The sequence below is a fragment of the Cavia porcellus genome, unplaced genomic scaffold (assembly GCF_034190915.1).
Source record: "Cavia porcellus strain 051 isolate PalLab524CR breed Dunkin Hartley unplaced genomic scaffold, mCavPor4.1 scaffold_19, whole genome shotgun sequence".
NCBI lineage: Eukaryota > Metazoa > Chordata > Mammalia > Rodentia > Caviidae > Cavia > Cavia porcellus.
This window is the reverse complement of record NW_026947502.1, coordinates 44,614,046-44,632,199: the sequence shown is the minus strand read 5'-3', so window position 1 is coordinate 44,632,199 and position 18,154 is coordinate 44,614,046. Positions and strand designations below refer to the sequence as shown.

Sequence of the window (18,154 nt, the reverse complement as noted above, 5' to 3'; positions counted from 1 at the left end):
TGCAAATCATGAATGCCCAGTATAATAAAGAATTAGAATCCATAAAACAGATTCAAACAGATATCCAAGAGATTAAAAATACCACTGAGGGCTGGAGATTTAGCTCAGCAGCATAAGCGCCTGTCTAACAAGCACAAGTCATGACTTTGATCCTCAGCTCAAAAAAAAAAAAAAAAAACAAAAACAACAAAACCACTGAAAGCATATGTAGCAAAATAAATGGATGTGAGTACAGAATCTCAGATGTGTAACTTAGGATTGTGGTTAGCAATGATAAATAGATTTCTTAAATATAGCAAGGGGCCACAAAAAAGAAATTCAGCAGCTGCTAGATGACGCAAAGAAGAACCTCATACAATACACTGGAATCCATAAAAAAGCAAGAGACAGAAAAAAATGACTTTAAAAACCTTTTCACAGATATCCGGGCAGAAAACATCCCCAGCAGGGAAAAAGAATTTAACACACAGATAAGTGAGGTATATAGAACTCCAGGTAGACATGATCCAAATGAATCCACTCAAAGGTATATAATACTCAAGATTATTTAGGCCTGGGGCTGTAGCTCAGTGGCATAGCACCTTCCTGGCAAACACAAGGCCTTGAGTTCGATTCCTGGTACCAAAAAAAAAAAAAAAAAAAAAAAGATTCCAGACATTTAGCACAACAAAAGAATATTAAAAGCTGTTGGATAAAAGAACAAATCATCTATAAAGGAAAAGCCATTCAGTATTGCAGTATACTTCTCAACCCAAACCTCGAGTCAAGAAGAGTTTAGAGTGAAGTATTTCAAGCTCTAAGAGATGTACTCAGATTGATGTACCCCAAAAAACTATCTTTCAAACTGATGGAAAAGTAAGATACTTCCATGACAAAAACACTTAAGGAAACTCATGAACAACAAATCAGCACTCCAAAATGTTCTGAAGGACATTCCACAAAGATAAAAAAGGGGGGAGGGGGGGCTGGGGATTTAGCTCAGCGGCATAAGCACCTGCCTTGCAAGCAGGCAGTCGTGAGTTCAATCCTTCGTACCGATAAAAATGAAAAAGACAAAAAAACAAAACAAAAAAGGATTACAACTCCACAAACCCCAAAAGAATGAAGCAATCAGGCAAGGCAAACAATTAAATACAGAGAGGGGAAAAAGGAAGCCAACACCAGGAAAATAATAGGACAAGAACAAATCAATTTATATCAGTTATAACCATGAACATTAATGGTCCCGATTAACCAATCAAAAGAAGCAGACCGGCAAAATGGATGAAGAAGCCAGAAACAACAATATGCTGTATATAAGAAACATACTGAACTCAAAAAGAAACTCAAAGACAAATTCAGATGATGGAAAATGGCATTCGATGTGACAGGTAACTGCTAAAAAGCAGTTGTAGCTATTCTATTTGCAGACAGTGGATTTTAAGCCAAGACTAATGAAGAGAGACAAAGAAGGTCACTATATTCATGTAAAGGGAATTATTACAAGAAGAAGAAGTTACAGTATTAAATATATATCCACCAAATACCATTGCATCGAACTATATAAAACAACTATTAATGGACATAACAAGTCAAATAAGCACTAACACAACTATAATGGAGGACCTCAACATCCCACTATCACAAATAGAACTAATCCAAAAAAAAAAAAGGCAATGACAATGAAGTATTAGGAATGTACCAAACTTCTGAACATAAGGGCTTAGTAAATGTCTACAGTGTTCTACCCCACATCATCAAAAAACATTCTTCTCAGCTGCATATTCATGAGACATTCTCCAAAACAGAACATATACAAACTCATAGAACATGCTTAAGTAAATGCATAGGAATTGAAATCATGCATATTATCAGACCACAGTGCAATGAAATTAGAAATCAATAGCAAAAGAAAACACAAGGATTTCATAAACACATGGAAATTAAATAACATCCTCCTGAATAATCAATAGGTTACACACGAAAATAAATAAAAAATTAGTTTCTGCAATTAAACAACAATGCCAATAAAACATACTGGAACTAACTGGACACAATGAAAGTAGTCCTACAAGGGAAATTAATAGGGGTGAACACCCATATCAGGAAAATAAAGCAAGCTCAAATAAACAACTTAATGTTGAACCTCAAGTTTTTAGAAAAAAAAGAACAAGTCAAGCCCAGAAGGAAAGTATACAAGAATCAATGAATCAAAAACTGTGTTCTTTGAAAAATTAAATCTACGAATCCTAAGCCAACTGTTGGGGACCACAAATTACAAATTGAGTCTAGGGGACATCCAAGCCTGTCCTTGTCCTGCCCTTTTTGGCCAGGTTGGAACACAGAAATTCCCAGTTGTTTTCTGGTCACAGATGGAAGCTGCTATTAAACTCACAGACAAGATAAGACATGCCAAAGAGGATAAAGCAGCTAGAGAAACTTTCTTGTCCTTTTTTTTTTTTTTTGCAGGAATGTTTTGATCTTTATAGCCCACCTTATTCTGGTTGCCATTACTGTTCCTGGAAACATCCACTGCCCTTTAATAAATGCTCTTCACTCAGATGTAATACTAATGGTCTGGTGGAGACCTTCTGTTCCAATAGAACAACTGATAGTCACAGATAACTGTTATATACCTCTCTACTTTCTTTCCTTTCCTGTTGTGCAATGTAACCTGGGCAGAAGACTGGAACCCACTACAGGAATCTACAGTAATGTGGGAAAGTTCCACGATAACCAAAAAAAGTTTAAAAACAAAAAGACTCCAGTCCATGCAACTAGGAATGAAAAGGGTGAAATTACAACAGATTTCGCAGAAATCCAAAGATCATCTATACCTATTTTAAGAACTTGTATTCTAATAATTTTAAGAACTTGTATTCTAAAATACAGGAGAAATGGACAGATTCCTAGATACATATGAATCACCAAAGCTGAATCAAAAAGGTAGAAAAATTCTAAATAACCCCGTATCAGTCAGTGAAATTGAACACGTAATTAAAATTTCTTAGTGAAACTGCAAGGGATGCAATACTCCCAAATTCATTCTTGGAAATAAGCATAACCTGATACCAAAACTAGAGAAGGATCTCACCAAACGAAAAAAAAAAAAAAAAAAAAGGAAAAGGAAAGAAAAGAAAACTACAAGCTTATCTCTCTAATGAACATATGTGCAATATCCTTAATAAGATATTGGCAAACAATGCACCAAACCATCAAGATTATACACCATAACGAAGTAGGACTCAACTGCTAGGATGGTTCCAGATACACAAACAATGTATGAATATACCATATTAACAGAGCCAAGAAAGAAAGTCATATAATCATCTTCACAGACACAGAAAAAGCATCTGACAAAGTCCAACATCCATTCATAACTAAAACTCTACAAAAAATTGGAATAGATGGTGTTTATCTCAATCTGAAAGAAGTCATCTATGACAAACCAACAGCCAACATCATACTAAATGGACAAAAGTTGAAAGCATTCACTGTAAAATCAGGAACAAACAAGACAAGGATGTCCACTATCACTATCCTTACTCAATATAATTCTGGGAACTTTCGCCAGTGCAATTGGACAAGAGAAAAATAAAAATAAGGATACAGAAGGAAGTAGTTAAATTATCATTATTTGTGGACGATTGAAGACCCCAAGAACTACCAAAAGACTTCTAGATTTAATAATCAAATTCAGTAGCATAGCTGGACAAAAAACCAATACTCATAAATCAATAACTTTCCTATGTTTTCCTGAAAAAAACCTTCCACAACAGCATCCAAATGAAATACATAGGAATCAATCTAACAAAGGAAATAAAAGACTTCTGCATTGCAAATTACAGTACTCTTAAAAAGGAGATTGAATAGGGTATCAGAAAACAGAAAGCTATCCTGGCCATACATCCAAAATTGTTAAACAGATTTAATGCAATTCTGCTCAAATTTTCAACAGCATGTCTCACAAAATTAAAGAAGCCAACCCTGAAATTCATTTGAAACTAGAAGAATTTCTGGGCAATAAAAGTAAGTCCAGGGAAGCATAATTCCTGAGTTGAAATTATACTACAAAGCCACTGTGATAAAATAGCACAGTATTGGCAATGGGGCAGGGGGAGAACAGGTTAGAAGATGCAGAAACAACTCCAAATATACTCAGTCAACTTTTCTTTGACAAAGGACCCAAACACCTTCACTGGGAGAAAGCTTCTGGTAAACGGGGCTGAAAAACTAGCTTTCCACATGCCAAAGATTAAAATTAGACTCTTACGTTTTACCATGCAGTAAACTGAAATCAATACAGATCAAAGATCTAAATATTAAAACAGAAATGCTAAATCTCCTGGAAGATAAAACAGGTAGAAATCTTTTTTAAAAATTTTATTTAAAGAAACACTAAACAAAACAGAAAATAGGTAGAAATAATACATATGTTCAGAGGAAAACAATAGTAAGAAATCACTAGTTGATGTTTACATATTGTCGTTTTACAAATAGTTGTTTAAGGTACAAAAGTGGAACATATAAAGTGGGAATTCAAACAACAAGACTGTAGGGGCTGGGGATTTAGCTCAGTGGCATAAGCACCTGCCTTGCAAGCAGGCGGTTGTGAGTTCGATCCCTGGTACCGACAAAAAGGAAAAAGAAAAAAAAAATGTAAAAAAAAAAAAAGACTGTAAACAGTTCTGTTCAACTGTCCAACAAAAACTTAGTAACATGGTTGTCAATCCTATACACTTCAACATACATGCAGTTATCCACATCTTCATTTATGTTTAGATTAAACAAACTAAAGCAGGTTAAAATCATTCTGAACAAAGAATGATAGTATTGCTGGATTTCACATCATGACACTTCGTGATCAGCACTGGGTAATGTAGTGTCTTTTTTTTAATTTAAAGGAAGACTAAACAAAACTAAAGGAAGACTAAACAAAAAGAAAATGGGTAGAAATAATACATACTTTGAAAGAAAAAAATAAACAGTAAAAAATCATTAGTTGATGATTACAGATTGTCTTCTCACACATAGTTATTCAAGATACTAAAGTGGAGCTTATAAAGTGGGGATTCAAACAGTGAGATTGCAACCAGTTCTGTTCAACTATCCAACAAAAACTTAGAAATATGGTTATCAATCCTATACACTTAAACATCCATGCAGTTATCCATATCTTCAATTATGTTGAGATTGAACAAACCCAAGCAGGCTAATACCACTCTGAACAAAGAATAATACTATTACTGGGTTTCATATTATAACACTCCAGGATCAGCACTGGGTATTTTAATGTATCTTTTTCTTCAAAGTATCTGTTCATTTCATCATAAGATCAGTTCTCATAAACTGCTTATAGATTCTACACATGCATGAGTCTTAACATGTATTTCTATCCTTTCTATATTAGAGGGAGAAACAAAACAAAACATATTCCTATAAACACATGAAATGAAAAAAACATGTAAGACCATTGTACAAAGAGTTCTACCATGGTTCCTGTGTTGTCTCTTGTTATCTTCAATAGGATTGGCTATATCATCAGACATAGGATAATTGAATATATCAGTATATAACAGTATTAATAAAAACACAACTTTGTATTTAGTATAGAACTTCAAAAACAGGCAGTTATCAAACCAGAATGTGTATCATAGAGTCTTGTCATCTTCAGTGTAGTTGTGTATACTCTCAGACTTGATACTATCAATCATATCAGTCTTGAATAAAATCTTCTCTGCCTCATTTTTGTTATGCTGTTTTTTGCCACCCATTGTCTGCTTATCTACTTCATTCTGTTTTCTGCTTCATTCATTGAGGCCTCTCTGCCACTGTTCCTAGAATTCTAGTACTTTCTCTCTCTCTAGAATGCCCTTTAGTATTCTCTGTAGAGTTGGACTGGTGGATGCCAATTTCCCAAGTTCCTCTTTGTCTTGGAAGCATCTTGTTTCTCCATTAATTTCTAGAGACAAGTTAGCAGGGTATATCAATCTGGGCTGGAGGTTATTTTCTTTCAGGGCTTGGAATATTTATTTAGGCTCTTCTTGACTTTATGGTCTGTGTCGAGAAGTCTGCTGTTACTTTGAGGGGCCTTCCTTTATAGGCGATCTGTTTCTTGTCTCTAACAGCTTTTAATATTCTGTTCTTATACTGAATTTCTGGGATCTTGATTATTATATATCTGGGTGTAGCTCTGTTTTGGTTGTACGTGGCTGGAGTTCTGTATGCCTCATATACATCAGAATATCACTTCCTTTTCCTATGTTTGGGAAATTTTCCTTAATTATTTCTGTGAATAGCCTTTGTAGTTCCTTTGTTTATACCCCTGCTTCTTCATTCACATTCTTTATTCTCAAGTTATAGATCCTCTTATCGTCTTCTAGCCTTTGTATTGTTACTGCTTGTTTACTTGTTATTTTTAAAAAGTTTTCCCTTTCATAATCCTACATTGCCAAATTGTCCTCCAGTTTGGATAATCTATCCTTAGTTTCTTTCAAGCAGATTTGCCATCTTTCCATAGAGTTTTTAATTTCCTTGTAATCTCTTCATTTATTCTATTTTTTATATTCTTCATCAAATGGTTCTCTCCTTTGTTTGAGTTCCTCTCTTCTTCTGTCTGTGTCTGCTTGAGGGGTGCTTAGTATCTCTTTTATTAATCTTCTTACATCTTGCTTTGCTTGGCTAAATATTTCACTTTTGAACTCGTCTATGAGGTCCCGAAGGTATCTCTTTATGTCCACTGGTGCCGTATCTGATACTGCATGTTTGCTGTTCTCATTCTCCTTTGTATTTACCTGTTCTGGGTCAATGTTCTCAGGGTTGGGACCTGGGGACTTTTTCTTGTTGCTTCCTCTTCCCATCTTTTTTGCTTCTTCCATGAGGCCCCAGTTTCTTTCTTTCTTGGTTACAATTCTTCTGAAGCATGCTGGCTAGATAACCCTTCCCACTGCAGTGTGCTAGTGAGTTGCAGAAAGGAACAGCATATGCTAGCCCCTCCCCTCCGCATCAGTCAAGCTGCTGTATCCTGCACTGTATTACTTTGCCTCACCTCCCCTCCAGGTCAGTCAAACTTCTGAGGCTTCACTGGGTTAATGTGTGCCACCACATAGGGACTTGATTTCGGATAACCTATTGGGTCTCAGCCAGGTGACGTGACCCAGGCCTAGTTCATTCCAATCCCGTTCTGGAAGGGAACAACTGACTGAAGTCACTGCTGCCCCTTGTACTTGCCAATCCTGCCTGGTCCCAGAATGTCATCCACCGGAGTCCCCCTTTCTGTGGAATGCCTCCACTCCCATCACTCATCACAGGCTGATGCAGGCACCATTCGTCTCATCAATCGCTGATCTCAGTGTCACTGAGGCTCCAGTGAGTCAAAGTGGCAAGACCTTGGATGGCTCGGCATGTTGCGGCGGGACCTCGGCTCGGATGGCCCAGCAAGTCACCTGCTGCGACAGGAGCACTGAACCTTTAGCTGTTCCAATAATAACACTGTTACTATATGTTTGGTTGTTTCTTCTTACCTTAATTTCTTCTTGGGACGAGAGAATTCATCTCCCTCTGTTTGGGGCTCCCCACGCTTTATTATGTTGAATTCTAAGTTGACTATCTCAGAGAGCCTCTGTAGCCAGTTGTTATCTATTCGCCATCTTTGCTCCACCCCAAATAGGTAGAACTCTTGAAGACACTGGTATAGGCCAAGACTTCATGAACAAAATCCAATTGTACACAGACTATCGCAAACAATCAACTGGGATCTCATCTTACTAAAAAGCTTCTGCACAGCAAGAAAAACTACCAATAGAGTGAAGAGACAACCCAGTGTGGGGAAAAACTGTTGCAAATTGTTCCTCAAAAGACAAATATCTAAACTACATAGAGAATTCAAAAAAAAAATCAGAACCTCTAATTTAAAGACCCAACCAAAAAATGGGCATTTGAGAGAAATACACACTTCTCAGAAGAAGAAGTAGAAACTGTTAAATATATATTTAAAAAATGTTCAACCTCATTGGTCATTCAAGAAATGCAAATTACAAAACACTGAGGTTCCATCTCATCTCAGAAAAGAATAGCTGTTATCAAGAAATCAACTGATAAAAAATCTTGGCAGGACTGGGGAGATAAAAGAACCTTTCTCCACTGTTGCTAGGAGTATATACTTGTGCAACCACTGTGAAAGTCAGCGTGGAGATTCCTCAAAAAATTGGACTACAGGTTCCATTGGACCCAGCTATTCCTCTTCTTGGTATCTTCCCAAAAGAGTTTAAAGCATCATACCATAGCAATATATGTACACTCATGTTTACAGCAGCTGTTTGTAATAGTTGACTCTTGAAACAGTCCAAACCCCCATCAACTAATGAATGGATGAAGATGTGAGTTTTTTGAAACAATGGAATACTGCTCAGTCAGGAAGAAGGATAAGCTTGAGACATTTTTAGCTAAATAGATGTACCTTGAGGCCATACTTTTAAGTGCAGTAAGTTGAACACATGTGTATATGGTATGAGAAACAGAAAATGTAAATAAGAATCAAAATGTGTAATAGATATTGTGTAAAACAACATTCAAATGGGAAGAGGAGCTAGAGATAGGGGGATGGGAAAAGAAAAAAAAATGACAAAAGAAAAATAGAAACAAATCTTCCATAAACAAAGAGGGGAAAAGGAGCTGAAGGGAAGTTAGAGGAATGGGGGGAAAAAAGAACCAAGGTATATCGCGTACAGGATGAATTCCCTATAATGAATATAATTATTATGCATAACTAAAATGCCAATAAACTCAATTTTTTAAAAAGTGAAAGGCTATCAAATTAAAATTGCCACCACTATATTAATATTGAATAAAATAGATTCTATAAGAAAACATTTTTCAGAGACAAAAAGATATTTATTCATGATAAAGGTTTAGTTCAACAAGAAGATACAATTCTAAACCTATACTACAGAGTAACTAAGAGCAGGACAGACAGACAGAATCATAAGAAGAAAATGACAAACCCACATGGCAATACATTTTATTCATCTTCCTTTTACAGTGTGGCTCTTTAATCTCCCAGTCACTCTTCCACTGGCTAACTGCCTTTATTGATAGTGACATATTTTTGGTACAAACCCTCTTGGACTGTAATTTGCCAATATATTCTCCCACTATAGCTTGCCTTTTATTTTACTAATGAATTTTGAAAAATGTAACATTCTGTCTTTAATATAGCACAACAATTAATCATTTTTTTCTTTTATGAGTTTTTGTTTCTAGACCAGTGGTGGTGAACCCATGGCACACATGCTTCAATAGGCTGTCTATATCATTCAAAGTTCTGCCATCCCTGTTCTACACATATGAAGATATTACTCATCACTATCCTCTAAAACCTGGCTATCCAACATAGAAGCCACCAGTCACACACAAGAGAGCACTTCACATATATCTAGCACTGAGATGTCAGTGTAGAACACACATTAACTGAAAAATATTGAACTACCCTTACAAAAAACTTGCATAAATCTTATACTGATTTCACATGTTAAATGTATTTTGGCCATTATTGGGTAAAATAAATTACTGTCATCAATCTCATTTATTTCTTTTAATTTTTTATTCTTATTAATACATGTTTTCAGGGGTGGGGATTTAGCTCAGCCATGTAAGCGCCTGCCTGGCAAGTGCGAGGTCATTAGTTCAATCCTCAATACCAAAAACAAAACAAAACATGTTTTTAGTACAGAATGGTTACATTTATTGTGGGAATTTGTACATGTACCATAAATAATACATCTCAATCCCCACCATTCACCTCCACCTCCCTTGTAAAAAAACAAACAAAAAAACTTAGTTGCCAGCATCACATTCATTTTTTTACATTTTATTTTAAAGAGAATAAAACCAAGCAAAACAAGAGACTAAAGCCAATCAAAGACAGTGCAAGTGACACAGGTTATCAAAATAAAATAAGAAATCAATAATGGTTATCATAATGCCTCTAGTTGTGTTCAAAATAGCTGTCTATACCCACAGACAAACCAAAATCAAACAAAATGGAAGAGAATAGAACCAATAAAAACAAGGAATGCAATATAGGACTTCAAAACAGACAATAGTAAATCTAAAATGGCTATCATAAACTGAGCATGGTGGCGCACACCTGTAATCCCAGCACTTGGGAGGCTGAGACAGGAGAACTGGTTGCAAGTTCAAGACCAGCTGGGGCTACAAAGTGAGCTCAAGGCTAGCCTGAACTGCACAGCAAGACCCTGTGTCAAAAAGACAGAAAAAAAAAAAAAAAAAAAAAGACTACCATAATATAGCCTGTTATCCTTGAAAGTAGCTGCCCATGCCATCAGATATAATAAAGAATAAAAACCCAACCAAACAAAACAATAAGAATGATACAGGACCAAAAGAAGACAATTAACAGTGACTACCACCTTCACCTTCATAAAGAGATACCCTATATATGCTACGATGCGTACTGCTATTCTCTTAATAGATGATTAGACTTCCTCTTTAGGCCCGCGAAGTCAGTAGAACACTAAACACTGCAAGCATTAAGTTGTATTTGACCTCATTATCTGTCATCAGAGCCTGTGCTTCTCCAGGTCAGCAGGTCACTTAGGATGGAGGGAGGAGTTGGCTCTTCTTGTCTCCCTGCCCTCTGGACACAAGGATCTGACATCTGGCTCTCCCCCCAGGCAGCCCACACATTACATCGACTCACAGGAGGTCTTATCTTCTTGTTCTCCCCTCTTCCACAGTCTGCAAATGGCACTGACTCACAGGATAGGGCTGGCATCTTGGTCTCACCTAGTCAGCCCATGCATAGTGCCTGGTCACAGAACGTCTTAGTTTTTTGTTGACTTCTTGTTCTCCCCCTGCAGTCCACCTCATTTATTTACTTTGTAAGTTCTCATCAAGTTAATTATCATAAATACCTGCTACTTTTTTATTTTTAAACATTATTTCAATAAAATTTTAAATCATTTATGGCTCACATTTCATTGAGCATCACTACTGTACCATTTTTTTAATCCTTTACATTTCCTTTAGAAATTCAGTTGAAATTAGATTTTGCTTATTCTGTGGAAGCAATTATTGCATTTTTTCCCCAGACAGATACCCAAAAGGCCCAGAACCATTTATTGAAAAGTTGTCGCTCCTCCATTGTTTTATAGGGTCATCTTGGTCATAGATCAATCATCACAAAATACAGTATGATCCCACTGTTACAGTTTAAGCAAAAGTTAACCATAACATAAGAGATATATAATACGGAATAAAACTATAACAAAAACCAAAAAATACTGTTACAGAAGTTAAAACTATGTTTCAAGGAAAAGGAGTAAGACTAGCAGTTTTCTTTTTTTTTTTTTTTTTTGGTGGTACGGGGATCGAACTCACGACCTCGCACTTGCCAGGGAGGCGCTTATGCCGCTGAGCTAAATCCCCAGCCCTGGCTAGCAATTTTCTTACACAAATGTCATTACACCCATGTATCTTTTTAAACACAAGAATCAGATTGTTATTTTCCCCTCAGAAGTGATTTCTATACATAATCTACATACTTATATTTCTGCTTTAGGGTCTCAAAAAGATGGGTATATGCTCACTGAAAGATCTTTTTAAATTCTACTTGTGAGGTCTGTGGGGTATGGTTCAGTGCTTGCCTTGCACCTAAGAAACCAAGGCATGATCGCATAGTTTAATACCCATCAAAATAGATTCCTCGGGGGCTGGGGATTTAGCTCAGTGGCATAAGCGCCTGCCTTGTAAGCAGGCAGTCGTGAGTTCGATCCCTGGTACTGTTAAAAAAATGAAAAAGAAAAAAAAAATAGATTCCTCCTGGTTCAATACCCAGCAAAAAGTTTAGCAACCAAATAGATCATCATGGTTCTCACAGAATCCAAGTAACAGTCTCACAGTTTAATATCCAACAAAAAAAGCTCACCTGTCAAAAAGTACCTGGCATTATTTTAAAGGTAAAATAAAAGCACAGTAAGAAAATTTTGGCAAAAAAACAGCAAAACAGTTTTATCTTCTAACTTCACAATGCAATTGTTTTGTTGTTTAGGAAAACCTCCTGCTCTTTACTAATTTACCAAGTGTGTCTTTAAACTCTAGAATATGTGTGATTTAAAATTTTCATTTAAGGTCTTGTCTCCAGCTCCCGCTGCCTCAGCTTAGCCTCAATAGCCCCTGCCCCAGGAAGATGGTTTCCACCGGCAGGGCCCATGGTTACTGCCACTGTCTGGTATGCTTCTCTGACAGAGAACTCAGCTCAGCCCCGTTGCAGAAAATGGGGAGCAGACATTGGACACTGAGCCCTCCCTGAGAAGCAATGCCAAGGGTAGATTGCCACCCAGCCAGCTGGCCTTACAACCCAAGAGCATGGCACAAGCTGAGGAAGACTGTTATACAGATACTGCCAGAGCACGAGAAGAAGAAAATGAAAGTCCCGCTGAAACAGACCTGAAGGCACAACTCCAAACGTTCCAAGCTCAGGGGCTGTTTGAACTTCCCCAGAGGTAGGCACCAACACTGTAGAAATTCAACCTTGCAGAGCAGCAAGAGGCTCTCTGCTAAAAGGAACAGCACAGGGCAAAGAAAAACAAGAACTGGCAAAAAAGGGGAGGAGGTTGCTCAAGAATTCTTTCTAAAAGCAGAACAAAGTGGAGTTCTTTAAGAAGCCATCAAATTTTATCATAGGACTACACAACTTGTACATAATATAGAGTTCAAGATTACATGGGGGTGTTACAATCATCACTGAAGAGGATGGTGATAGCAAGATGGCAGATCTCTTGCCCTACTTCCAGTAGCAGCTCACATTTTAGAAGTCTGCGCTCAAGCTGCAGCAGCCTGAGGTTGGGAGCAGTCAGACTCACATCAGCACTGGCTGGCCTGCCTGAAAGCATGAGGCAGAAGCTATTAAACTTGTTTCATACACATCCTGGAGAGAGATGTTTTTAGAAGAGCCCTATGTTCAGTTTCATGAAGTGTGTATAAGTGAAACCAAATATTATTCATCAAGGGAAATAAGTCTCTTGATGGTTTCTATAGAGTATAGCACCAAATGGAATAGTACAGGTACATAAGATTCTTTCCCAGTGGCTATGAGATAATGTTGAGGACCTCTAAAGAGCCTCAGTCTGTTGTTCCCTGCTTAAGAAGTAGGAATACCAGAACCGATGAGACTCTACTGGGTCATTATTGCTTGTCACAAGATACAGACAATCAGGCCAAAGTATCTGCTGTAATAACTAAAATGAGAAAAACCACTTCATTACAAATACAGGTATTTTCATTGTATTCCCCTATAAAAATCAGAGCATAGTTTTCATGCGGGGCTACAGCTGTGTTCCAGTGGCCACCAGAGGTTGAACACTCATTCAGATCCATCGTTCTTCCCACATAACTTACAAATCAACTGGTGAGACTTCAGTACTTCTGAGATTAAGAAGTACACTCCCTTGTTCTTTTTGAGTGAGGAGCTACACCACTTTCTCAGGTCTCTGTAAAGTCTCAGTCAGGCCAAGTCCCTCCACTGTTGCGTGAATAAAAAGCATACAGCACAAAAGAGCATCTAAATTTATATGTATGGGGGGATTAGAACACATTTTAGGTTGTTAGAATTCTCTTAAACAGTATAAATGTCACAAGGTGTGGTGATGCATGCTGATAATCCCAGTACTCAGGAAGGCTGAGACAAGAGAATTGCTGTCAGTTCAAGGTCAGCCTGAGCAACAAAGTGAGTTCAAGGCCTGTCTGACCTATACAGTGAAACCCTTTCTCAAAAAAACCAAGAGAGTACAAATTAGTGCGGTTTTTTTTAATTTAAAGAAACAGATGGTACTTGGGTATTTTGTTTTGATACTATAATAAGTTGCCTAAGTACATTTATCTTGTGAAAACCCTTAAATGAGGTGGAAACATGTTATTTTTGGTCATCTTCTGCCTGATCATCCTAACACTTAACTGGATAATATTTTATTTCCCGCATGGCACAGTGCTTTGAACTAAAGGTTCAAAATGTGAAAACCTGTTCTGGATTTGTTTGAAACTGTTTAACCAACAAAGATCATTAATAAATGTTTTTTTTTCAAGGAAAGAAATATTTCCTTGTATGCAAACTTGCCATACTGCATGGCTCTGAAGCCTGTGTATAAGACAGCAACCTCACGGTAAACATGTAAAGAAAACTCTGCACCAGCATCCAAGAATGCCCAGAGTCCATTACGCTATGGATTCTCCTTCTCCAACACCTGCTCATGGCAAATGCACTCTGTTTGTCCTTTTCTCTTTTCTCTGTGCCAGTGATGGTGCACCTTTTAAACCTTTCAGTGGTAACAAACAACTGGCTGAGGCACACATGCACTATGTTCACCACCACTACTCTATACTATTTCTGAGGAACTTCTCTTATCCTCCACAGCTGCAGTTATTATCTGTCTGCTAAGGATTACCAAATTTTAACTTATAGCCCACACTTCTTTTTGAAGTGAACAGTGTAAGTCTACCTGTATAATGGACCCTTTCACTAGAATATTCCTATAGGCTAGAGATCAGCAAATTTCTTCTGTAAAGCATAGATAATAATTATTTAAGGTTCTGTGGGACACATGGTCCCTTTTGTAACTATTCAGTTTACCACCACAGCACAAAAGTAACACTATAACATACTTATACACAATTCAGTGTGACACTGTTCCAACCAAAAGATATTGACAAAAGCAGATTTGGCCCATGACCTATAGTATGCTGACTCCTGTTATAGATCACTGACACTACTGATATAAAATTTAGGCCCTGCTTCTCTTTCCATTGTTTACATTCCTTTGCTATGAATATAGCCCCTTATGCCAGTGAACAGTCTACAACTATAGGATCTCCTCTCAACTCTATCCATCCACTGTGTTCTGTGCAAAGATAAGGGAGTACCACACCAGGTCTTTGAAGATCACTTCTCAAGGAATTATTCCAGAAACACATTTTAAGGAGTTCATATTTATTTAGAAGAAATATCAAATTTTCAAAAGTTATACAAGTACTGACTTAGCCGAGAGAAAACCAAGTTCAGGTATGACTAACCCCCCAAAATCATGCCCTTAACCATAATCTGTCACCTAATCTAGTTCATGTCTTCAACTCTTCTACCTCACTGATTACTCAGATCCAAGACCTCTCCAGTGAATGTGGAATTCAACTTTCCTCTCCAATCCCACTATTATGGACTTAGTTCAAGTTATAATGTTGGAATAATCTCCAAACTAGTCTCTTATTATGGTGTCCCCTTTAATTCTTAAACAGTAGCAGAATAACCGTTCCTAAATTGAATTACGCACTTGCTTCAGTCCTTAGTATCTCCCATTACTTGAGGATAGTAGGATTTCTCTGCTTTTTAGTAGCTTTCCAACTCTGTTCCCTATACTGCACAAAGCACACATTCTAAACTTTTATGTACTCCTGATATGCTTCATCCCCATCCTTCCTAAGAGGATAGAGAAGATTTTGCTGGCAGGCAGACACACACACACACACACACACACACACACACACACAAACACAAAAACAAGAGACAGACACAGGCACACACATAACCAAACCACTAGTGCCCTACATCATTTTCAAACCCTCCTCATTTCCTTTCTATGGTAAGATCATAATTCTTCTTTGTGTCCTGCTATTACTTTTTTCTTTACTGAATTCAATTCGTTTTTTACTTTTTAAAGACAAAACAAAAAAATCAAGAAGCAAACAATTAAATAACAAAACCAAGATGATGATGACAACAACAACAAAAACAATGGCAATATAGAATTTCAAAACAAAATGATAGGAATTTAACAATGGTTATTATATTACACACTGTTGTACTCAAAGTAATTGCTCAGGCGACCAGATAAGGCATGCAAGATTGATCAAACAATATATTTCCCTTTGAGCAATTTCTTTTTCTTTTACTGTATCAACTGTAATTTTTGGATCTCACTCACTCAGTTTCTTACACTAGCAAGACATGACAGTGTTTACACACGCATATCTGATTCATTTCACTTATGAGTATAGTTGCGTCCATTTATCTACAAAAGCCACAAATTTATCATTCTTTATGGTTGAGTAGTATCCCCTTAAATAAAAATACATCTTCTCTATCCACTCCTCAGTTGATGGATGTTTTGGTTGTTTTCAAGATTTAGCTATTACAAATCGTGCTGCTATAAACATGGATGCACATATATCACTGTGCTATGAAGTTTTCAATTCTGGGAAAATACCCAGAAGGGGAATAGCTGGGTTGAATGGAACTTCTAATCCTAACTTTTTGAGGGATCTCCATACTGATTTCCAAAGTGATTGTACCAGTCCACACTTAACAGTGGAGAAGGGTTCTTTTTCCCACAACCCCACCTGCTACTACTTCTGATGACCACGCCTTAATTTACGCTGGTTCTTCTGCCTAGAGGCTCTTTCCTCCACCTAGCTTACTCCTCTTAGCCCTTCACACTTCAAGTTTTACCAGGAAGCCTTCCACAATCCCTCTCCCACTGAAGACTGATGTGGACATACTACCTTGGGTAGACATACCTCTAGCACACGATTCATTCCACTGTACTATAATCAATGAATTACTACTCTCCCTCACATGACTGAAGAAGCTATGGAGAGGACCACTTCTCATTTAGCTATCACATTTCAGAAGTAAATAGAATGCTTGCTACAAGAGTAATATGCAGCCAGACACAGTCGTGCACACCTATAATCACAGCTACCTAGAGCCTGAAGCAGGAAGATTACAAATTCAAGCCATCCAGGGAAATTTAGCAAGACATTGTCCCATAATTTTAAAAAAGTTTAGAAGGGATAAGGGGATGTAGTTCAGTATTGAGGCACTTACTTCTCCTATGTCAGGCCCTAGACTCAACCTCAGAACTGGAGTGGGGAATAGTATATACAAAAGCAGTGCTCCGTTTTGGTTTTTTTTTGTTTTTTTTTTTAGTTGCTCATGTACTGAATACCTATTTTATACGCCTGGTACTATTCTTAGAAACCAGAATTCAAAGACACACCAACTTATTTGCCCCAGAAGTTTAAACTATTCTTTACTTTCAAGAAAATATCCTCCACTGTATTCTTTCTCCCCAAAAGATAAGAAGTTCACCAAGAATATACAGCATTTTGATAGACCATCCAGTCATCACTAATAGGTACAGAACTCAAGACCTGATGATATCTTTTGAATATTACATGTATCATCTAAGAGCAGTCTGGGCATTAGGAAATCTGACTTCTGGTAATTTAGGGAGGGGAAATGTTACTTTTGCATAAAATGCAAATGGTACAGCACTTGTTGACCTAGTCATCTCTTTGTGTGATCTATCACTGCTGACTTCTATGAATCCTATATTCCAGCAAAACTAAACTATTTTCAGTTTACACAGCAACTAATGTGCTCTCACATCTCTATGCCATCTGCCACTTCCTCTACCTGGACCTTCTTCTATGGCTAAACTACAAGCACATTTGACCCCTCTTCCTTTACCAGACACCTCTCTCTCTCTTGCACTCCTAAGCATGACTTTGCCCAGCATAGCTATTCACTAAATGGCTGACCCTGCCATGATTTGTACTAGGCATGACACATATAATGTGAACACAAATGTGGCCCTAGCCCCCAAAAATGGTTGTGTAGCTTCCTGCTTAACATAGGAGTGGACATCAGATCTTGCCTTATCTGTCAATTTCTTGCTCCAACTACATTGTAAGGTTCTGGAAACAGTAACAACCTCTTTCTGCTCTGCAGCCCCCACATCCCATAAATAATTTAACGCTCTTATATGCATCATCTAAGAATATTAGCGTGGGCATTAGGAAATTAAAGAAAGATGAAGGTCAAAAGGCTTCAATTGGTTGCAGTCAGAATTATTTATTTTTTAGGCTCTTTGCCTTTTTTGTTTCAGATCAGCATACAAAACCTAAAAATGTCATTTGTTGAACTCTTCTGAATCTCTTGGAACATGTTTCTTTTTTCACTAAATGCAAAGACAAACCATCCCAGTTATCCACCATTCCTGGTTTTTGTTTACCACTAGATTCCCAGTAATATGCACCATACCTAGAAATGTGCCTCTAAGCACATGAAATCAACAAACATCTACTTGGTTTATGAATGACTTAG

General features: G+C 37.3%; 1 protein-coding gene and 1 pseudogene across 22 annotated transcripts in view; one reads left to right on the top strand and one right to left on the bottom strand.

The window, feature by feature from the left end:
- Positions 1 to 18,154, bottom strand: part of Ptk2 (protein tyrosine kinase 2) — a 333,580-nt gene that overhangs the window by 272,191 nt on the left and 43,235 nt on the right. The window lies entirely within an intron of this gene.
- On the top strand, positions 12,361 to 13,496 carry LOC100722646 (F-box only protein 9-like; annotated as a pseudogene).